Consider the following 17,295-nt stretch of genomic DNA (forward strand, 5'->3'; position numbering starts at 1 on the left):
CAAAACCCCGCAAAAGGGGACCCGCCCAGCAGCGCCCGGGCGCCACCTGCGTCGCCGCTGCGTGTTTTCTTTGCGTGGCTCCCGAGAGCAGCGCTGGGCAGCTCTGTCAGGATGGCCGAGCGGTCCAAGGCGCTGCGTTTAGGCCGCAGTCTCCTCCGGAGGCGTGGGTTCAAATCCCACTCCTGGCAGCCTGCTGGTGGGGGCTGAGGTGCGTGGGCTCTTCCTTTGCTTATTTGTTTTTTTTTCGGGGGGGAGGGTGTGCTGGGGAGTAGCGGCGGATTTCGTTTCGCCCCGCCCCGCCCCGCCCCGCCCCGCCCCCGGGGCCTCAGTGGGAAAGCAGGCCGGCCTGCTGGCCCCGGGGTCGGCGGAAGCCAGAGCCCGTCCCCGGGGGCGGCCCGTGACACTGCCACGGGCGCCGGCAGCAAAGGGACGTGAGCCTTGCCCTTTCGTGTCAGGGTGGCCGAGCGGTCTAAGGCGCTGCGTTAAGGTCGCAGTCTCCCCCCGGAGACGTGGGTTCGAATCCCACCCCTGACAGGCCGGCGGAAGTTCCGCCGGGCGCCTGGGTCTCGCGGCGTGGGGCTTTTCTTGCCGCCGCTGCCGCCAGGGGGCTCTGGTTGCGGTGCGCCTTAGCGCTGCCCCGCCAGGGAGGCCAGGGCGTCAGGGTGGCCGAGCGGTCCAAGGCGCTGCGTTCAGGTCGCAGTCTCCCCCGGAGGCGTGGGTTCGAATCCCACCCCTGACACGGCCCTTGGCGGCTCCGCTTCTTTCTCTTTCGGCGGGCGGCGCCCTCCGCGACCGGACAAATTTCTTTTCGGGCTCGCCGCTGGCGAGGCGGAGGGGCCCCGAGCTTAGGAGGGCTCCTCCCTCTCTCCTCACGCACTCCCATCTTGGGTCTTGCAGGCCTTTCAGCGCCTGGCTCGCTGGGAGGTGGCGGTCGGACGGTTTCGGCCACTGCAGCGAATTCCCTCGCAGCAGCAAGCTCCCCGGGCCCCGCCCCCCTCCTTCGTCTCGGTCCGTGCGGAGCTCTGTGTACCACGGGGCGATGCAGGCCGCTTTCCCGGGAGAAAATGTCACGCGAACGGACGCGCCTCGAAGCAGCTGGCACTGCCGCCTCGTTCCGGCAGCAGGGCGCTGGCCTTCGCGCCCGCTCCCAGCCAGTCCCCTGCTGGCGCGTGCTTTTGGCTGTGTTTTTTCGGTCTCCGCTTTTGAGTGGCTTTGTACCACCTTGTCTTTCACGGCAGACGGGGTGTTTTGACGAAGAAAGCAAAGCAAAACCCCGCAAAAGGGGACCCGCCCAGCAGCGCCCGGGCGCCACCTGCGTCGCCGCTGCGTGTTTTCTTTGCGTGGCTCCCGAGAGCAGCGCTGGGCAGCTCTGTCAGGATGGCCGAGCGGTCCAAGGCGCTGCGTTTAGGCCGCAGTCTCCTCCGGAGGCGTGGGTTCAAATCCCACTCCTGGCAGCCTGCTGGTGGGGGCTGAGGTGCGTGGGCTCTTCCTTTGCTTATTTGTTTTTTTTTCGGGGGGGAGGGTGTGCTGGGGAGTAGCGGCGGATTTCGTTTCGCCCCGCCCCGCCCCGCCCCGCCCCGCCCCCGGGGCCTCAGTGGGAAAGCAGGCCGGCCTGCTGGCCCCGGGGTCGGCGGAAGCCAGAGCCCGTCCCCGGGGGCGGCCCGTGACACTGCCACGGGCGCCGGCAGCAAAGGGACGTGAGCCTTGCCCTTTCGTGTCAGGGTGGCCGAGCGGTCTAAGGCGCTGCGTTAAGGTCGCAGTCTCCCCCCGGAGACGTGGGTTCGAATCCCACCCCTGACAGGCCGGCGGAAGTTCCGCCGGGCGCCTGGGTCTCGCGGCGTGGGGCTTTTCTTGCCGCCGCTGCCGCCAGGGGGCTCTGGTTGCGGTGCGCCTTAGCGCTGCCCCGCCAGGGAGGCCAGGGCGTCAGGGTGGCCGAGCGGTCCAAGGCGCTGCGTTCAGGTCGCAGTCTCCCCCGGAGGCGTGGGTTCGAATCCCACCCCTGACACGGCCCTTGGCGGCTCCGCTTCTTTCTCTTTCGGCGGGCGGCGCCCTCCGCGACCGGACAAATTTCTTTTCGGGCTCGCCGCTGGCGAGGCGGAGGGGCCCCGAGCTTAGGAGGGCTCCTCCCTCTCTCCTCACGCACTCCCATCTTGGGTCTTGCAGGCCTTTCAGCGCCTGGCTCGCTGGGAGGTGGCGGTCGGACGGTTTCGGCCACTGCAGCGAATTCCCTCGCAGCAGCAAGCTCCCCGGGCCCCGCCCCCCTCCTTCGTCTCGGTCCGTGCGGAGCTCTGTGTACCACGGGGCGATGCAGGCCGCTTTCCCGGGAGAAAATGTCACGCGAACGGACGCGCCTCGAAGCAGCTGGCACTGCCGCCTCGTTCCGGCAGCAGGGCGCTGGCCTTCGCGCCCGCTCCCAGCCAGTCCCCTGCTGGCGCGTGCTTTTGGCTGTGTTTTTTCGGTCTCCGCTTTTGAGTGGCTTTGTACCACCTTGTCTTTCACGGCAGACGGGGTGTTTTGACGAAGAAAGCAAAGCAAAACCCCGCAAAAGGGGACCCGCCCAGCAGCGCCCGGGCGCCACCTGCGTCGCCGCTGCGTGTTTTCTTTGCGTGGCTCCCGAGAGCAGCGCTGGGCAGCTCTGTCAGGATGGCCGAGCGGTCCAAGGCGCTGCGTTTAGGCCGCAGTCTCCTCCGGAGGCGTGGGTTCAAATCCCACTCCTGGCAGCCTGCTGGTGGGGGCTGAGGTGCGTGGGCTCTTCCTTTGCTTATTTGTTTTTTTTTCGGGGGGGAGGGTGTGCTGGGGAGTAGCGGCGGATTTCGTTTCGCCCCGCCCCGCCCCGCCCCGCCCCCGGGGCCTCAGTGGGAAAGCAGGCCGGCCTGCTGGCCCCGGGGTCGGCGGAAGCCAGAGCCCGTCCCCGGGGGCGGCCCGTGACACTGCCACGGGCGCCGGCAGCAAAGGGACGTGAGCCTTGCCCTTTCGTGTCAGGGTGGCCGAGCGGTCTAAGGCGCTGCGTTAAGGTCGCAGTCTCCCCCCGGAGACGTGGGTTCGAATCCCACCCCTGACAGGCCGGCGGAAGTTCCGCCGGGCGCCTGGGTCTCGCGGCGTGGGGCTTTTCTTGCCGCCGCTGCCGCCAGGGGGCTCTGGTTGCGGTGCGCCTTAGCGCTGCCCCGCCAGGGAGGCCAGGGCGTCAGGGTGGCCGAGCGGTCCAAGGCGCTGCGTTCAGGTCGCAGTCTCCCCCGGAGGCGTGGGTTCGAATCCCACCCCTGACACGGCCCTTGGCGGCTCCGCTTCTTTCTCTTTCGGCGGGCGGCGCCCTCCGCGACCGGACAAATTTCTTTTCGGGCTCGCCGCTGGCGAGGCGGAGGGGCCCCGAGCTTAGGAGGGCTCCTCCCTCTCTCCTCACGCACTCCCATCTTGGGTCTTGCAGGCCTTTCAGCGCCTGGCTCGCTGGGAGGTGGCGGTCGGACGGTTTCGGCCACTGCAGCGAATTCCCTCGCAGCAGCAAGCTCCCCGGGCCCCGCCCCCCTCCTTCGTCTCGGTCCGTGCGGAGCTCTGTGTACCACGGGGCGATGCAGGCCGCTTTCCCGGGAGAAAATGTCACGCGAACGGACGCGCCTCGAAGCAGCTGGCACTGCCGCCTCGTTCCGGCAGCAGGGCGCTGGCCTTCGCGCCCGCTCCCAGCCAGTCCCCTGCTGGCGCGTGCTTTTGGCTGTGTTTTTTCGGTCTCCGCTTTTGAGTGGCTTTGTACCACCTTGTCTTTCACGGCAGACGGGGTGTTTTGACGAAGAAAGCAAAGCAAAACCCCGCAAAAGGGGACCCGCCCAGCAGCGCCCGGGCGCCACCTGCGTCGCCGCTGCGTGTTTTCTTTGCGTGGCTCCCGAGAGCAGCGCTGGGCAGCTCTGTCAGGATGGCCGAGCGGTCCAAGGCGCTGCGTTTAGGCCGCAGTCTCCTCCGGAGGCGTGGGTTCAAATCCCACTCCTGGCAGCCTGCTGGTGGGGGCTGAGGTGCGTGGGCTCTTCCTTTGCTTATTTGTTTTTTTTTCGGGGGGGAGGGTGTGCTGGGGAGTAGCGGCGGATTTCGTTTCGCCCCGCCCCGCCCCGCCCCGCCCCCGGGGCCTCAGTGGGAAAGCAGGCCGGCCTGCTGGCCCCGGGGTCGGCGGAAGCCAGAGCCCGTCCCCGGGGGCGGCCCGTGACACTGCCACGGGCGCCGGCAGCAAAGGGACGTGAGCCTTGCCCTTTCGTGTCAGGGTGGCCGAGCGGTCTAAGGCGCTGCGTTAAGGTCGCAGTCTCCCCCCGGAGACGTGGGTTCGAATCCCACCCCTGACAGGCCGGCGGAAGTTCCGCCGGGCGCCTGGGTCTCGCGGCGTGGGGCTTTTCTTGCCGCCGCTGCCGCCAGGGGGCTCTGGTTGCGGTGCGCCTTAGCGCTGCCCCGCCAGGGAGGCCAGGGCGTCAGGGTGGCCGAGCGGTCCAAGGCGCTGCGTTCAGGTCGCAGTCTCCCCCGGAGGCGTGGGTTCGAATCCCACCCCTGACACGGCCCTTGGCGGCTCCGCTTCTTTCTCTTTCGGCGGGCGGCGCCCTCCGCGACCGGACAAATTTCTTTTCGGGCTCGCCGCTGGCGAGGCGGAGGGGCCCCGAGCTTAGGAGGGCTCCTCCCTCTCTCCTCACGCACTCCCATCTTGGGTCTTGCAGGCCTTTCAGCGCCTGGCTCGCTGGGAGGTGGCGGTCGGACGGTTTCGGCCACTGCAGCGAATTCCCTCGCAGCAGCAAGCTCCCCGGGCCCCGCCCCCCTCCTTCGTCTCGGTCCGTGCGGAGCTCTGTGTACCACGGGGCGATGCAGGCCGCTTTCCCGGGAGAAAATGTCACGCGAACGGACGCGCCTCGAAGCAGCTGGCACTGCCGCCTCGTTCCGGCAGCAGGGCGCTGGCCTTCGCGCCCGCTCCCAGCCAGTCCCCTGCTGGCGCGTGCTTTTGGCTGTGTTTTTTCGGTCTCCGCTTTTGAGTGGCTTTGTACCACCTTGTCTTTCACGGCAGACGGGGTGTTTTGACGAAGAAAGCAAAGCAAAACCCCGCAAAAGGGGACCCGCCCAGCAGCGCCCGGGCGCCACCTGCGTCGCCGCTGCGTGTTTTCTTTGCGTGGCTCCCGAGAGCAGCGCTGGGCAGCTCTGTCAGGATGGCCGAGCGGTCCAAGGCGCTGCGTTTAGGCCGCAGTCTCCTCCGGAGGCGTGGGTTCAAATCCCACTCCTGGCAGCCTGCTGGTGGGGGCTGAGGTGCGTGGGCTCTTCCTTTGCTTATTTGTTTTTTTTTCGGGGGGGGAGGGTGTGCTGGGGAGTAGCGGCGGATTTCGTTTCGCCCCGCCCCGCCCCCCCCGCCCCGCCCCCGGGGCCTCAGTGGGAAAGCAGGCCGGCCTGCTGGCCCCGGGGTCGGCGGAAGCCAGAGCCCGTCCCCGGGGGCGGCCCGTGACACTGCCACGGGCGCCGGCAGCAAAGGGACGTGAGCCTTGCCCTTTCGTGTCAGGGTGGCCGAGCGGTCTAAGGCGCTGCGTTAAGGTCGCAGTCTCCCCCCGGAGACGTGGGTTCGAATCCCACCCCTGACAGGCCGGCGGAAGTTCCGCCGGGCGCCTGGGTCTCGCGGCGTGGGGCTTTTCTTGCCGCCGCTGCCGCCAGGGGGCTCTGGTTGCGGTGCGCCTTAGCGCTGCCCCGCCAGGGAGGCCAGGGCGTCAGGGTGGCCGAGCGGTCCAAGGCGCTGCGTTCAGGTCGCAGTCTCCCCCGGAGGCGTGGGTTCGAATCCCACCCCTGACACGGCCCTTGGCGGCTCCGCTTCTTTCTCTTTCGGCGGGCGGCGCCCTCCGCGACCGGACAAATTTCTTTTCGGGCTCGCCGCTGGCGAGGCGGAGGGGCCCCGAGCTTAGGAGGGCTCCTCCCTCTCTCCTCACGCACTCCCATCTTGGGTCTTGCAGGCCTTTCAGCGCCTGGCTCGCTGGGAGGTGGCGGTCGGACGGTTTCGGCCACTGCAGCGAATTCCCTCGCAGCAGCAAGCTCCCCGGGCCCCGCCCCCCTCCTTCGTCTCGGTCCGTGCGGAGCTCTGTGTACCACGGGGCGATGCAGGCCGCTTTCCCGGGAGAAAATGTCACGCGAACGGACGCGCCTCGAAGCAGCTGGCACTGCCGCCTCGTTCCGGCAGCAGGGCGCTGGCCTTCGCGCCCGCTCCCAGCCAGTCCCCTGCTGGCGCGTGCTTTTGGCTGTGTTTTTTCGGTCTCCGCTTTTGAGTGGCTTTGTACCACCTTGTCTTTCACGGCAGACGGGGTGTTTTGACGAAGAAAGCAAAGCAAAACCCCGCAAAAGGGGACCCGCCCAGCAGCGCCCGGGCGCCACCTGCGTCGCCGCTGCGTGTTTTCTTTGCGTGGCTCCCGAGAGCAGCGCTGGGCAGCTCTGTCAGGATGGCCGAGCGGTCCAAGGCGCTGCGTTTAGGCCGCAGTCTCCTCCGGAGGCGTGGGTTCAAATCCCACTCCTGGCAGCCTGCTGGTGGGGGCTGAGGTGCGTGGGCTCTTCCTTTGCTTATTTGTTTTTTTTTCGGGGGGGAGGGTGTGCTGGGGAGTAGCGGCGGATTTCGTTTCGCCCCGCCCCGCCCCGCCCCGCCCCCGGGGCCTCAGTGGGAAAGCAGGCCGGCCTGCTGGCCCCGGGGTCGGCGGAAGCCAGAGCCCGTCCCCGGGGGCGGCCCGTGACACTGCCACGGGCGCCGGCAGCAAAGGGACGTGAGCCTTGCCCTTTCGTGTCAGGGTGGCCGAGCGGTCTAAGGCGCTGCGTTAAGGTCGCAGTCTCCCCCCGGAGACGTGGGTTCGAATCCCACCCCTGACAGGCCGGCGGAAGTTCCGCCGGGCGCCTGGGTCTCGCGGCGTGGGGCTTTTCTTGCCGCCGCTGCCGCCAGGGGGCTCTGGTTGCGGTGCGCCTTAGCGCTGCCCCGCCAGGGAGGCCAGGGCGTCAGGGTGGCCGAGCGGTCCAAGGCGCTGCGTTCAGGTCGCAGTCTCCCCCGGAGGCGTGGGTTCGAATCCCACCCCTGACACGGCCCTTGGCGGCTCCGCTTCTTTCTCTTTCGGCGGGCGGCGCCCTCCGCGACCGGACAAATTTCTTTTCGGGCTCGCCGCTGGCGAGGCGGAGGGGCCCCGAGCTTAGGAGGGCTCCTCCCTCTCTCCTCACGCACTCCCATCTTGGGTCTTGCAGGCCTTTCAGCGCCTGGCTCGCTGGGAGGTGGCGGTCGGACGGTTTCGGCCACTGCAGCGAATTCCCTCGCAGCAGCAAGCTCCCCGGGCCCCGCCCCCCTCCTTCGTCTCGGTCCGTGCGGAGCTCTGTGTACCACGGGGCGATGCAGGCCGCTTTCCCGGGAGAAAATGTCACGCGAACGGACGCGCCTCGAAGCAGCTGGCACTGCCGCCTCGTTCCGGCAGCAGGGCGCTGGCCTTCGCGCCCGCTCCCAGCCAGTCCCCTGCTGGCGCGTGCTTTTGGCTGTGTTTTTTCGGTCTCCGCTTTTGAGTGGCTTTGTACCACCTTGTCTTTCACGGCAGACGGGGTGTTTTGACGAAGAAAGCAAAGCAAAACCCCGCAAAAGGGGACCCGCCCAGCAGCGCCCGGGCGCCACCTGCGTCGCCGCTGCGTGTTTTCTTTGCGTGGCTCCCGAGAGCAGCGCTGGGCAGCTCTGTCAGGATGGCCGAGCGGTCCAAGGCGCTGCGTTTAGGCCGCAGTCTCCTCCGGAGGCGTGGGTTCAAATCCCACTCCTGGCAGCCTGCTGGTGGGGGCTGAGGTGCGTGGGCTCTTCCTTTGCTTATTTGTTTTTTTTTCGGGGGGGAGGGTGTGCTGGGGAGTAGCGGCGGATTTCGTTTCGCCCCGCCCCGCCCCGCCCCGCCCCCGGGGCCTCAGTGGGAAAGCAGGCCGGCCTGCTGGCCCCGGGGTCGGCGGAAGCCAGAGCCCGTCCCCGGGGGCGGCCCGTGACACTGCCACGGGCGCCGGCAGCAAAGGGACGTGAGCCTTGCCCTTTCGTGTCAGGGTGGCCGAGCGGTCTAAGGCGCTGCGTTAAGGTCGCAGTCTCCCCCCGGAGACGTGGGTTCGAATCCCACCCCTGACAGGCCGGCGGAAGTTCCGCCGGGCGCCTGGGTCTCGCGGCGTGGGGCTTTTCTTGCCGCCGCTGCCGCCAGGGGGCTCTGGTTGCGGTGCGCCTTAGCGCTGCCCCGCCAGGGAGGCCAGGGCGTCAGGGTGGCCGAGCGGTCCAAGGCGCTGCGTTCAGGTCGCAGTCTCCCCCGGAGGCGTGGGTTCGAATCCCACCCCTGACACGGCCCTTGGCGGCTCCGCTTCTTTCTCTTTCGGCGGGCGGCGCCCTCCGCGACCGGACAAATTTCTTTTCGGGCTCGCCGCTGGCGAGGCGGAGGGGCCCCGAGCTTAGGAGGGCTCCTCCCTCTCTCCTCACGCACTCCCATCTTGGGTCTTGCAGGCCTTTCAGCGCCTGGCTCGCTGGGAGGTGGCGGTCGGACGGTTTCGGCCACTGCAGCGAATTCCCTCGCAGCAGCAAGCTCCCCGGGCCCCGCCCCCCTCCTTCGTCTCGGTCCGTGCGGAGCTCTGTGTACCACGGGGCGATGCAGGCCGCTTTCCCGGGAGAAAATGTCACGCGAACGGACGCGCCTCGAAGCAGCTGGCACTGCCGCCTCGTTCCGGCAGCAGGGCGCTGGCCTTCGCGCCCGCTCCCAGCCAGTCCCCTGCTGGCGCGTGCTTTTGGCTGTGTTTTTTCGGTCTCCGCTTTTGAGTGGCTTTGTACCACCTTGTCTTTCACGGCAGACGGGGTGTTTTGACGAAGAAAGCAAAGCAAAACCCCGCAAAAGGGGACCCGCCCAGCAGCGCCCGGGCGCCACCTGCGTCGCCGCTGCGTGTTTTCTTTGCGTGGCTCCCGAGAGCAGCGCTGGGCAGCTCTGTCAGGATGGCCGAGCGGTCCAAGGCGCTGCGTTTAGGCCGCAGTCTCCTCCGGAGGCGTGGGTTCAAATCCCACTCCTGGCAGCCTGCTGGTGGGGGCTGAGGTGCGTGGGCTCTTCCTTTGCTTATTTGTTTTTTTTTCGGGGGGGGAGGGTGTGCTGGGGAGTAGCGGCGGATTTCGTTTCGCCCCGCCCCGCCCCCCCCGCCCCGCCCCCGGGGCCTCAGTGGGAAAGCAGGCCGGCCTGCTGGCCCCGGGGTCGGCGGAAGCCAGAGCCCGTCCCCGGGGGCGGCCCGTGACACTGCCACGGGCGCCGGCAGCAAAGGGACGTGAGCCTTGCCCTTTCGTGTCAGGGTGGCCGAGCGGTCTAAGGCGCTGCGTTAAGGTCGCAGTCTCCCCCCGGAGACGTGGGTTCGAATCCCACCCCTGACAGGCCGGCGGAAGTTCCGCCGGGCGCCTGGGTCTCGCGGCGTGGGGCTTTTCTTGCCGCCGCTGCCGCCAGGGGGCTCTGGTTGCGGTGCGCCTTAGCGCTGCCCCGCCAGGGAGGCCAGGGCGTCAGGGTGGCCGAGCGGTCCAAGGCGCTGCGTTCAGGTCGCAGTCTCCCCCGGAGGCGTGGGTTCGAATCCCACCCCTGACACGGCCCTTGGCGGCTCCGCTTCTTTCTCTTTCGGCGGGCGGCGCCCTCCGCGACCGGACAAATTTCTTTTCGGGCTCGCCGCTGGCGAGGCGGAGGGGCCCCGAGCTTAGGAGGGCTCCTCCCTCTCTCCTCACGCACTCCCATCTTGGGTCTTGCAGGCCTTTCAGCGCCTGGCTCGCTGGGAGGTGGCGGTCGGACGGTTTCGGCCACTGCAGCGAATTCCCTCGCAGCAGCAAGCTCCCCGGGCCCCGCCCCCCTCCTTCGTCTCGGTCCGTGCGGAGCTCTGTGTACCACGGGGCGATGCAGGCCGCTTTCCCGGGAGAAAATGTCACGCGAACGGACGCGCCTCGAAGCAGCTGGCACTGCCGCCTCGTTCCGGCAGCAGGGCGCTGGCCTTCGCGCCCGCTCCCAGCCAGTCCCCTGCTGGCGCGTGCTTTTGGCTGTGTTTTTTCGGTCTCCGCTTTTGAGTGGCTTTGTACCACCTTGTCTTTCACGGCAGACGGGGTGTTTTGACGAAGAAAGCAAAGCAAAACCCCGCAAAAGGGGACCCGCCCAGCAGCGCCCGGGCGCCACCTGCGTCGCCGCTGCGTGTTTTCTTTGCGTGGCTCCCGAGAGCAGCGCTGGGCAGCTCTGTCAGGATGGCCGAGCGGTCCAAGGCGCTGCGTTTAGGCCGCAGTCTCCTCCGGAGGCGTGGGTTCAAATCCCACTCCTGGCAGCCTGCTGGTGGGGGCTGAGGTGCGTGGGCTCTTCCTTTGCTTATTTGTTTTTTTTCGGGGGGGGAGGGTGTGCTGGGGAGTAGCGGCGGATTTCGTTTCGCCCCGCCCCGCCCCGCCCCGCCCCCGGGGCCTCAGTGGGAAAGCAGGCCGGCCTGCTGGCCCCGGGGTCGGCGGAAGCCAGAGCCCGTCCCCGGGGGCGGCCCGTGACACTGCCACGGGCGCCGGCAGCAAAGGGACGTGAGCCTTGCCCTTTCGTGTCAGGGTGGCCGAGCGGTCTAAGGCGCTGCGTTAAGGTCGCAGTCTCCCCCCGGAGACGTGGGTTCGAATCCCACCCCTGACAGGCCGGCGGAAGTTCCGCCGGGCGCCTGGGTCTCGCGGCGTGGGGCTTTTCTTGCCGCCGCTGCCGCCAGGGGGCTCTGGTTGCGGTGCGCCTTAGCGCTGCCCCGCCAGGGAGGCCAGGGCATCAGGGTGGCCGAGCGGTCCAAGGCGCTGCGTTCAGGTCGCAGTCTCCCCCGGAGGCGTGGGTTCGAATCCCACCCCTGACACGGCCCTTGGCGGCTCCGCTTCTTTCTCTTTCGGCGGGCGGCGCCCTCCGCGACCGGACAAATTTCTTTTCGGGCTCGCCGCTGGCGAGGCGGAGGGGCCCCGAGCTTAGGAGGGCTCCTCCCTCTCTCCTCACGCACTCCCATCTTGGGTCTTGCAGGCCTTTCAGCGCCTGGCTCGCTGGGAGGTGGCGGTCGGACGGTTTCGGCCACTGCAGCGAATTCCCTCGCAGCAGCAAGCTCCCCGGGCCCCGCCCCCCTCCTTCGTCTCGGTCCGTGCGGAGCTCTGTGTAGCACGGGGCGATGCAGGCCGCTTTCCCGGGAGAAAATGTCACGCGAACGGACGCGCCTCGAAGCAGCTGGCACTGCCGCCTCGTTCCGGCAGCAGGGCGCTGGCCTTCGCGCCCGCTCCCAGCCAGTCCCCTGCTGGCGCGTGCTTTTGGCTGTGTTTTTTCGGTCTCCGCTTTATGAGTGGCTTTGTACCACCTTGTCTTTCACGGCAGACGGGGTGTTTTGACGAAGAAAGCAAAGCAAAACCCCGCAAAAGGGGACCCGCCCAGCAGCGCCCGGGCGCCACCTGCGTCGCCGCTGCGTGTTTTCTTTGCGTGGCTCCCGAGAGCAGCGCTGGGCAGCTCTGTCAGGATGGCCGAGCGGTCCAAGGCGCTGCGTTTAGGCCGCAGTCTCCTCCGGAGGCGTGGGTTCAAATCCCACTCCTGGCAGCCTGCTGGTGGGGGCTGAGGTGCGTGGGCTCTTCCTTTGCTTATTTGTTTTTTTTTCGGGGGGGGAGGGTGTGCTGGGGAGTAGCGGCGGATTTCGTTTCGCCCCGCCCCGCCCCGCCCCGCCCCGCCCCGCCCCCGGGGCCTCAGTGGGAAAGCAGGCCGGCCTGCTGGCCCCGGGGTAGGCGGAAGCCAGAGCCCGTCCCCGGGGGCGGCCCGTGACACTGCCACGGGCGCCGGCAGCAAAGGGACGTGAGCCTTGCCCTTTCGTGTCAGGGTGGCCGAGCGGTCTAAGGCGCTGCGTTAAGGTCGCAGTCTCCCCCCGGAGACGTGGGTTCGAATCCCACCCCTGACAGGCCGGCGGAAGTTCCGCCGGGCGCCTGGGTCTCGCGGCGTGGGGCTTTTCTTGCCGCCGCTGCCGCCAGGGGGCTCTGGTTGCGGTGCGCCTTAGCGCTGCCCCGCCAGGGAGGCCAGGGCGTCAGGGTGGCCGAGCGGTCCAAGGCGCTGCGTTCAGGTCGCAGTCTCCCCCGGAGGCGTGGGTTCGAATCCCACCCCTGACACGGCCCTTGGCGGCTCCGCTTCTTTCTCTTTTGGCGGGCGGCGCCCTCCGCGACCGGACAAATTTCTTTTCGGGCTCGCCGCTGGCGAGGCGGAGGGGCCCCGAGCTTAGGAGGGCTCCTCCCTCTCTCCTCACGCACTCCCATCTTGGGTCTTGCAGGCCTTTCAGCGCCTGGCTCGCTGGGAGGTGGCGGTCGGACGGTTTCGGCCACTGCAGCGAATTCCCTCGCAGCAGCAAGCTCCCCGGGCCCCGCCCCCCTCCTTCGTCTCGGTCCGTGCGGAGCTCTGTGTAGCACGGGGCGATGCAGGCCGCTTTCCCGGGAGAAAATGTCACGCGAACGGACGCGCCTCGAAGCAGCTGGCACTGCCGCCTCGTTCCGGCAGCAGGGCGCTGGCCTTCGCGCCCGCTCCCAGCCAGTCCCCTGCTGGCGCGTGCTTTTGGCTGTGTTTTTTCGGTCTCCGCTTTATGAGTGGCTTTGTACCACCTTGTCTTTCACGGCAGACGGGGTGTTTTGACGAAGAAAGCAAAGCAAAACCCCGCAAAAGGGGACCCGCCCAGCAGCGCCCGGGCGCCACCTGCGTCGCCGCTGCGTGTTTTCTTTGCGTGGCTCCCGAGAGCAGCGCTGGGCAGCTCTGTCAGGATGGCCGAGCGGTCCAAGGCGCTGCGTTTAGGCCGCAGTCTCCTCCGGAGGCGTGGGTTCAAATCCCACTCCTGGCAGCCTGCTGGTGGGGGCTGAGGTGCGTGGGCTCTTCCTTTGCTTATTTGTTTTTTTTTCGGGGGGGGAGGGTGTGCTGGGGAGTAGCGGCGGATTTCGTTTCGCCCCGCCCCGCCCCGCCCCGCCCCCGGGGCCTCAGTGGGAAAGCAGGCCGGCCTGCTGGCCCCGGGGTCGGCGGAAGCCAGAGCCCGTCCCCGGGGGCGGCCCGTGACACTGCCACGGGCGCCGGCAGCAAAGGGACGTGAGCCTTGCCCTTTCGTGTCAGGGTGGCCGAGCGGTCTAAGGCGCTGCGTTAAGGTCGCAGTCTCCCCCCGGAGACGTGGGTTCGAATCCCACCCCTGACAGGCCGGCGGAAGTTCCGCCGGGCGCCTGGGTCTCGCGGCGTGGGGCTTTTCTTGCCGCCGCTGCCGCCAGGGGGCTCTGGTTGCGGTGCGCCTTAGCGCTGCCCCGCCAGGGAGGCCAGGGCGTCAGGGTGGCCGAGCGGTCCAAGGCGCTGTGTTCAGGTCGCAGTCTCCCCCGGAGGCGTGGGTTCGAATCCCACCCCTGACACGGCCCTTGGCGGCTCCGCTTCTTTCTCTTTCGGCGGGCGGCGCCCTCCGCGACCGGACAAATTTCTTTTCGGGCTCGCCGCTGGCGAGGCGGAGGGGCCCCGAGCTTAGGAGGGCTCCTCCCTCTCTCCTCACGCACTCCCATCTTGGGTCTTGCAGGCCTTTCAGCGCCTGGCTCGCTGGGAGGTGGCGGTCGGACGGTTTCGGCCACTGCAGCGAATTCCCTCGCAGCAGCAAGCTCCCCGGGCCCCGCCCCCCTCCTTCGTCTCGGTCCGTGCGGAGCTCTGTGTAGCACGGGGCGATGCAGGCCGCTTTCCCGGGAGAAAATGTCACGCGAACGGACGCGCCTCGAAGCAGCTGGCACTGCCGCCTCGTTCCGGCAGCAGGGCGCTGGCCTTCGCGCCCGCTCCCAGCCAGTCCCCTGCTGGCGCGTGCTTTTGGCTGTGTTTTTTCGGTCTCCGCTTTATGAGTGGCTTTGTACCACCTTGTCTTTCACGGCAGACGGGGTGTTTTGACGAAGAAAGCAAAGCAAAACCCCGCAAAAGGGGACCCGCCCAGCAGCGCCCGGGCGCCACCTGCGTCGCCGCTGCGTGTTTTCTTTGCGTGGCTCCCGAGAGCAGCGCTGGGCAGCTCTGTCAGGATGGCCGAGCGGTCCAAGGCGCTGCGTTTAGGCCGCAGTCTCCTCCGGAGGCGTGGGTTCAAATCCCACTCCTGGCAGCCTGCTGGTGGGGGCTGAGGTGCGTGGGCTCTTCCTTTGCTTATTTGTTTTTTTTTCGGGGGGGGAGGGTGTGCTGGGGAGTAGCGGCGGATTTCGTTTCGCCCCGCCCCGCCCCCGGGGCCTCAGTGGGAAAGCAGGCCGGCCTGCTGGCCCCGGGGTCGGCGGAAGCCAGAGCCCGTCCCCGGGGGCGGCCCGTGACACTGCCACGGGCGCCGGCAGCAAAGGGACGTGAGCCTTGCCCTTTCGTGTCAGGGTGGCCGAGCGGTCTAAGGCGCTGCGTTAAGGTCGCAGTCTCCCCCCGGAGACGTGGGTTCGAATCCCACCCCTGACAGGCCGGCGGAAGTTCCGCCGGGCGCCTGGGTCTCGCGGCGTGGGGCTTTTCTTGCCGCCGCTGCCGCCAGGGGGCTCTGGTTGCGGTGCGCCTTAGCGCTGCCCCGCCAGGGAGGCCAGGGCGTCAGGGTGGCCGAGCGGTCCAAGGCGCTGCGTTCAGGTCGCAGTCTCCCCCGGAGGCGTGGGTTCGAATCCCACCCCTGACACGGCCCTTGGCGGCTCCGCTTCTTTCTCTTTCGGCGGGCGGCGCCCTCCGCGACCGGACAAATTTCTTTTCGGGCTCGCCGCTGGCGAGGCGGAGGGGCCCCGAGCTTAGGAGGGCTCCTCCCTCTCTCCTCACGCACTCCCATCTTGAGTCTTGCAGGCCTTTCAGCGCCTGGCTCGCTGGGAGGTGGCGGTCGGACGGTTTCGGCCACTGCAGCGAATTCCCTCGCAGCAGCAAGCTCCCCGGGCCCCGCCCCCCTCCTTCGTCTCGGTCCGTGCGGAGCTCTGTGTAGCACGGGGCGATGCAGGCCGCTTTCCCGGGAGAAAATGTCACGCGAACGGACGCGCCTCGAAGCAGCTGGCACTGCCGCCTCGTTCCGGCAGCAGGGCGCTGGCCTTCGCGCCCGCTCCCAGCCAGTCCCCTGCTGGCGCGTGCTTTTGGCTGTGTTTTTTCGGTCTCCGCTTTATGAGTGGCTTTGTACCACCTTGTCTTTCACGGCAGACGGGGTGTTTTGACGAAGAAAGCAAAGCAAAACCCCGCAAAAGGGGACCCGCCCAGCAGCGCCCGGGCGCCACCTGCGTCGCCGCTGCGTGTTTTCTTTGCGTGGCTCCCGAGAGCAGCGCTGGGCAGCTCTGTCAGGATGGCCGAGCGGTCCAAGGCGCTGCGTTTAGGCCGCAGTCTCCTCCGGAGGCGTGGGTTCAAATCCCACTCCTGGCAGCCTGCTGGTGGGGGCTGAGGTGCGTGGGCTCTTCCTTTGCTTATTTGTTTTTTTTTCGGGGGGGGAGGGTGTGCTGGGGAGTAGCGGCGGATTTCGTTTCGCCCCGCCCCGCCCCCGGGGCCTCAGTGGGAAAGCAGGCCGGCCTGCTGGCCCCGGGGTCGGCGGAAGCCAGAGCCCGTCCCCGGGGGCGGCCCGTGACACTGCCACGGGCGCCGGCAGCAAAGGGACGTGAGCCTTGCCCTTTCGTGTCAGGGTGGCCGAGCGGTCTAAGGCGCTGCGTTAAGGTCGCAGTCTCCCCCCGGAGACGTGGGTTCGAATCCCACCCCTGACAGGCCGGCGGAAGTTCCGCCGGGCGCCTGGGTCTCGCGGCGTGGGGCTTTTCTTGCCGCCGCTGCCGCCAGGGGGCTCTGGTTGCGGTGCGCCTTAGCGCTGCCCCGCCAGGGAGGCCAGGGCGTCAGGGTGGCCGAGCGGTCCAAGGCGCTGCGTTCAGGTCGCAGTCTCCCCCGGAGGCGTGGGTTCGAATCCTACCCCTGACACGGCCCTTGGCGGCTCCGCTTCTTTCTCTTTCGGCGGGCGGCGCCCTCCGCGACCGGACAAATTTCTTTTCGGGCTCGCCGCTGGCGAGGCGGAGGGGCCCCGAGCTTAGGAGGGCTCCTCCCTCTCTCCTCACGCACTCCCATCTTGGGTCTTGCAGGCCTTTCAGCGCCTGGCTCGCTGGGAGGTGGCGGTCGGACGGTTTCGGCCACTGCAGCGAATTCCCTCGCAGCAGCAAGCTCCCCGGGCCCCGCCCCCCTCCTTCGTCTCGGTCCGTGCGGAGCTCTGTGTAGCACGGGGCGATGCAGGCCGCTTTCCCGGGAGAAAATGTCACGCGAACGGACGCGCCTCGAAGCAGCTGGCACTGCCGCCTCGTTCCGGCAGCAGGGCGCTGGCCTTCGCGCCCGCTCCCAGCCAGTCCCCTGCTGGCGCGTGCTTTTGGCTGTGTTTTTTCGGTCTCCGCTTTATGAGTGGCTTTGTACCACCTTGTCTTTCACGGCAGACGGGGTGTTTTGACGAAGAAAGCAAAGCAAAACCCCGCAAAAGGGGACCCGCCCAGCAGCGCCCGGGCGCCACCTGCGTCGCCGCTGCGTGTTTTCTTTGCGTGGCTCCCGAGAGCAGCGCTGGGCAGCTCTGTCAGGATGGCCGAGCGGTCCAAGGCGCTGCGTTTAGGCCGCAGTCTCCTCCGGAGGCGTGGGTTCAAATCCCACTCCTGGCAGCCTGCTGGTGGGGGCTGAGGTGCGTGGGCTCTTCCTTTGCTTATTTGTTTTTTTTTCGGGGGGGGAGGGTGTGCTGGGGAGTAGCGGCGGATTTCGTTTCGCCCCGCCCCGCCCCGCCCCGCCCCCGGGGCCTCAGTGGGAAAGCAGGCCGGCCTGCTGGCCCCGGGGTCGGCGGAAGCCAGAGCCCGTCCCCGGGGGCGGCCCGTGACACTGCCACGGGCGCCGGCAGCAAAGGGACGTGAGCCTTGCCCTTTCGTGTCAGGGTGGCCGAGCGGTCTAAGGCGCTGCGTTAAGGTCGCAGTCTCCCCCCGGAGACGTGGGTTCGAATCCCACCCCTGACAGGCCGGCGGAAGTTCCGCCGGGCGCCTGGGTCTCGCGGCGTGGGGCTTTTCTTGCCGCCGCTGCCGCCAGGGGGCTCTGGTTGCGGTGCGCCTTAGCACTGCCCCGCCAGGGAGGCCAGGGCGTCAGGGTGGCCGAGCGGTCCAAGGCGCTGCGTTCAGGTCGCAGTCTCCCCCGGAGGCGTGGGTTCGAATCCCACCCCTGACACGGCCCTTGGCGGCTCCGCTTCTTTCTCTTTCGGCGGGCGGCGCCCTCCGCGACCGGACAAATTTCTTTTCGGGCTCGCCGCTGGCGAGGCGGAGGGGCCCCGAGCTTAGGAGGGCTCCTCCCTCTCTCCTCACGCACTCCCATCTTG

The 17,295-nt window shown here is 68.4% G+C and overlaps 42 non-coding genes across 42 annotated transcripts; all 42 read left to right on the forward strand.

The window, feature by feature from the left end:
- The first annotated feature begins 105 nt into the window (after positions 1-105).
- On the forward strand, positions 106-188 carry TRNAL-UAG (transfer RNA leucine (anticodon UAG)). The gene has a single exon. It is a non-coding gene; the product is annotated as a tRNA-Leu (tRNA).
- Positions 189-450: 262 nt separating this feature from the next.
- Positions 451-534, forward strand: TRNAL-AAG (transfer RNA leucine (anticodon AAG)). The gene has a single exon. It is a non-coding gene; the product is annotated as a tRNA-Leu (tRNA).
- Positions 535-656: 122 nt separating this feature from the next.
- TRNAL-CAG (transfer RNA leucine (anticodon CAG)) lies at positions 657-739 on the forward strand. Its single transcript has one exon. It is a non-coding gene; the product is annotated as a tRNA-Leu (tRNA).
- A 632-nt stretch (positions 740-1,371) lies between these two features.
- On the forward strand, positions 1,372-1,454 carry TRNAL-UAG (transfer RNA leucine (anticodon UAG)). The gene has a single exon. It is a non-coding gene; the product is annotated as a tRNA-Leu (tRNA).
- Positions 1,455-1,716: 262 nt separating this feature from the next.
- On the forward strand, positions 1,717-1,800 carry TRNAL-AAG (transfer RNA leucine (anticodon AAG)). Its single transcript has one exon. It is a non-coding gene; the product is annotated as a tRNA-Leu (tRNA).
- Positions 1,801-1,922: 122 nt separating this feature from the next.
- On the forward strand, positions 1,923-2,005 carry TRNAL-CAG (transfer RNA leucine (anticodon CAG)). Its single transcript has one exon. It is a non-coding gene; the product is annotated as a tRNA-Leu (tRNA).
- A 632-nt stretch (positions 2,006-2,637) lies between these two features.
- Positions 2,638-2,720, forward strand: TRNAL-UAG (transfer RNA leucine (anticodon UAG)). The gene has a single exon. It is a non-coding gene; the product is annotated as a tRNA-Leu (tRNA).
- A 257-nt stretch (positions 2,721-2,977) lies between these two features.
- Positions 2,978-3,061, forward strand: TRNAL-AAG (transfer RNA leucine (anticodon AAG)). Its single transcript has one exon. It is a non-coding gene; the product is annotated as a tRNA-Leu (tRNA).
- Positions 3,062-3,183: 122 nt separating this feature from the next.
- Positions 3,184-3,266, forward strand: TRNAL-CAG (transfer RNA leucine (anticodon CAG)). Its single transcript has one exon. It is a non-coding gene; the product is annotated as a tRNA-Leu (tRNA).
- Positions 3,267-3,898: 632 nt separating this feature from the next.
- On the forward strand, positions 3,899-3,981 carry TRNAL-UAG (transfer RNA leucine (anticodon UAG)). The gene has a single exon. It is a non-coding gene; the product is annotated as a tRNA-Leu (tRNA).
- A 257-nt stretch (positions 3,982-4,238) lies between these two features.
- On the forward strand, positions 4,239-4,322 carry TRNAL-AAG (transfer RNA leucine (anticodon AAG)). The gene has a single exon. It is a non-coding gene; the product is annotated as a tRNA-Leu (tRNA).
- A 122-nt stretch (positions 4,323-4,444) lies between these two features.
- On the forward strand, positions 4,445-4,527 carry TRNAL-CAG (transfer RNA leucine (anticodon CAG)). The gene has a single exon. It is a non-coding gene; the product is annotated as a tRNA-Leu (tRNA).
- A 632-nt stretch (positions 4,528-5,159) lies between these two features.
- TRNAL-UAG (transfer RNA leucine (anticodon UAG)) lies at positions 5,160-5,242 on the forward strand. Its single transcript has one exon. It is a non-coding gene; the product is annotated as a tRNA-Leu (tRNA).
- Positions 5,243-5,504: 262 nt separating this feature from the next.
- On the forward strand, positions 5,505-5,588 carry TRNAL-AAG (transfer RNA leucine (anticodon AAG)). The gene has a single exon. It is a non-coding gene; the product is annotated as a tRNA-Leu (tRNA).
- A 122-nt stretch (positions 5,589-5,710) lies between these two features.
- TRNAL-CAG (transfer RNA leucine (anticodon CAG)) lies at positions 5,711-5,793 on the forward strand. Its single transcript has one exon. It is a non-coding gene; the product is annotated as a tRNA-Leu (tRNA).
- A 632-nt stretch (positions 5,794-6,425) lies between these two features.
- On the forward strand, positions 6,426-6,508 carry TRNAL-UAG (transfer RNA leucine (anticodon UAG)). The gene has a single exon. It is a non-coding gene; the product is annotated as a tRNA-Leu (tRNA).
- Positions 6,509-6,765: 257 nt separating this feature from the next.
- On the forward strand, positions 6,766-6,849 carry TRNAL-AAG (transfer RNA leucine (anticodon AAG)). The gene has a single exon. It is a non-coding gene; the product is annotated as a tRNA-Leu (tRNA).
- A 122-nt stretch (positions 6,850-6,971) lies between these two features.
- TRNAL-CAG (transfer RNA leucine (anticodon CAG)) lies at positions 6,972-7,054 on the forward strand. The gene has a single exon. It is a non-coding gene; the product is annotated as a tRNA-Leu (tRNA).
- A 632-nt stretch (positions 7,055-7,686) lies between these two features.
- On the forward strand, positions 7,687-7,769 carry TRNAL-UAG (transfer RNA leucine (anticodon UAG)). The gene has a single exon. It is a non-coding gene; the product is annotated as a tRNA-Leu (tRNA).
- A 257-nt stretch (positions 7,770-8,026) lies between these two features.
- TRNAL-AAG (transfer RNA leucine (anticodon AAG)) lies at positions 8,027-8,110 on the forward strand. Its single transcript has one exon. It is a non-coding gene; the product is annotated as a tRNA-Leu (tRNA).
- Positions 8,111-8,232: 122 nt separating this feature from the next.
- On the forward strand, positions 8,233-8,315 carry TRNAL-CAG (transfer RNA leucine (anticodon CAG)). The gene has a single exon. It is a non-coding gene; the product is annotated as a tRNA-Leu (tRNA).
- Positions 8,316-8,947: 632 nt separating this feature from the next.
- On the forward strand, positions 8,948-9,030 carry TRNAL-UAG (transfer RNA leucine (anticodon UAG)). The gene has a single exon. It is a non-coding gene; the product is annotated as a tRNA-Leu (tRNA).
- Positions 9,031-9,292: 262 nt separating this feature from the next.
- On the forward strand, positions 9,293-9,376 carry TRNAL-AAG (transfer RNA leucine (anticodon AAG)). The gene has a single exon. It is a non-coding gene; the product is annotated as a tRNA-Leu (tRNA).
- A 122-nt stretch (positions 9,377-9,498) lies between these two features.
- TRNAL-CAG (transfer RNA leucine (anticodon CAG)) lies at positions 9,499-9,581 on the forward strand. The gene has a single exon. It is a non-coding gene; the product is annotated as a tRNA-Leu (tRNA).
- Positions 9,582-10,213: 632 nt separating this feature from the next.
- On the forward strand, positions 10,214-10,296 carry TRNAL-UAG (transfer RNA leucine (anticodon UAG)). Its single transcript has one exon. It is a non-coding gene; the product is annotated as a tRNA-Leu (tRNA).
- A 257-nt stretch (positions 10,297-10,553) lies between these two features.
- Positions 10,554-10,637, forward strand: TRNAL-AAG (transfer RNA leucine (anticodon AAG)). The gene has a single exon. It is a non-coding gene; the product is annotated as a tRNA-Leu (tRNA).
- A 122-nt stretch (positions 10,638-10,759) lies between these two features.
- TRNAL-CAG (transfer RNA leucine (anticodon CAG)) lies at positions 10,760-10,842 on the forward strand. The gene has a single exon. It is a non-coding gene; the product is annotated as a tRNA-Leu (tRNA).
- Positions 10,843-11,475: 633 nt separating this feature from the next.
- On the forward strand, positions 11,476-11,558 carry TRNAL-UAG (transfer RNA leucine (anticodon UAG)). The gene has a single exon. It is a non-coding gene; the product is annotated as a tRNA-Leu (tRNA).
- Positions 11,559-11,826: 268 nt separating this feature from the next.
- Positions 11,827-11,910, forward strand: TRNAL-AAG (transfer RNA leucine (anticodon AAG)). Its single transcript has one exon. It is a non-coding gene; the product is annotated as a tRNA-Leu (tRNA).
- A 122-nt stretch (positions 11,911-12,032) lies between these two features.
- Positions 12,033-12,115, forward strand: TRNAL-CAG (transfer RNA leucine (anticodon CAG)). The gene has a single exon. It is a non-coding gene; the product is annotated as a tRNA-Leu (tRNA).
- A 633-nt stretch (positions 12,116-12,748) lies between these two features.
- TRNAL-UAG (transfer RNA leucine (anticodon UAG)) lies at positions 12,749-12,831 on the forward strand. Its single transcript has one exon. It is a non-coding gene; the product is annotated as a tRNA-Leu (tRNA).
- Positions 12,832-13,089: 258 nt separating this feature from the next.
- On the forward strand, positions 13,090-13,173 carry TRNAL-AAG (transfer RNA leucine (anticodon AAG)). The gene has a single exon. It is a non-coding gene; the product is annotated as a tRNA-Leu (tRNA).
- A 122-nt stretch (positions 13,174-13,295) lies between these two features.
- On the forward strand, positions 13,296-13,378 carry TRNAL-CAG (transfer RNA leucine (anticodon CAG)). Its single transcript has one exon. It is a non-coding gene; the product is annotated as a tRNA-Leu (tRNA).
- Positions 13,379-14,011: 633 nt separating this feature from the next.
- On the forward strand, positions 14,012-14,094 carry TRNAL-UAG (transfer RNA leucine (anticodon UAG)). The gene has a single exon. It is a non-coding gene; the product is annotated as a tRNA-Leu (tRNA).
- A 248-nt stretch (positions 14,095-14,342) lies between these two features.
- TRNAL-AAG (transfer RNA leucine (anticodon AAG)) lies at positions 14,343-14,426 on the forward strand. Its single transcript has one exon. It is a non-coding gene; the product is annotated as a tRNA-Leu (tRNA).
- A 122-nt stretch (positions 14,427-14,548) lies between these two features.
- Positions 14,549-14,631, forward strand: TRNAL-CAG (transfer RNA leucine (anticodon CAG)). Its single transcript has one exon. It is a non-coding gene; the product is annotated as a tRNA-Leu (tRNA).
- Positions 14,632-15,264: 633 nt separating this feature from the next.
- TRNAL-UAG (transfer RNA leucine (anticodon UAG)) lies at positions 15,265-15,347 on the forward strand. The gene has a single exon. It is a non-coding gene; the product is annotated as a tRNA-Leu (tRNA).
- Positions 15,348-15,595: 248 nt separating this feature from the next.
- On the forward strand, positions 15,596-15,679 carry TRNAL-AAG (transfer RNA leucine (anticodon AAG)). Its single transcript has one exon. It is a non-coding gene; the product is annotated as a tRNA-Leu (tRNA).
- A 122-nt stretch (positions 15,680-15,801) lies between these two features.
- Positions 15,802-15,884, forward strand: TRNAL-CAG (transfer RNA leucine (anticodon CAG)). Its single transcript has one exon. It is a non-coding gene; the product is annotated as a tRNA-Leu (tRNA).
- Positions 15,885-16,517: 633 nt separating this feature from the next.
- Positions 16,518-16,600, forward strand: TRNAL-UAG (transfer RNA leucine (anticodon UAG)). The gene has a single exon. It is a non-coding gene; the product is annotated as a tRNA-Leu (tRNA).
- A 258-nt stretch (positions 16,601-16,858) lies between these two features.
- On the forward strand, positions 16,859-16,942 carry TRNAL-AAG (transfer RNA leucine (anticodon AAG)). Its single transcript has one exon. It is a non-coding gene; the product is annotated as a tRNA-Leu (tRNA).
- Positions 16,943-17,064: 122 nt separating this feature from the next.
- TRNAL-CAG (transfer RNA leucine (anticodon CAG)) lies at positions 17,065-17,147 on the forward strand. Its single transcript has one exon. It is a non-coding gene; the product is annotated as a tRNA-Leu (tRNA).
- The last annotated feature ends 148 nt before the right edge of the window (positions 17,148-17,295 follow it).

Source organism: Pelodiscus sinensis, chromosome 3 (assembly GCF_052426305.1).
Source record: "Pelodiscus sinensis isolate ZL-2025 chromosome 3, ASM5242630v1, whole genome shotgun sequence".
Classification (NCBI taxonomy): Eukaryota; Metazoa; Chordata; order Testudines; family Trionychidae; genus Pelodiscus; species Pelodiscus sinensis.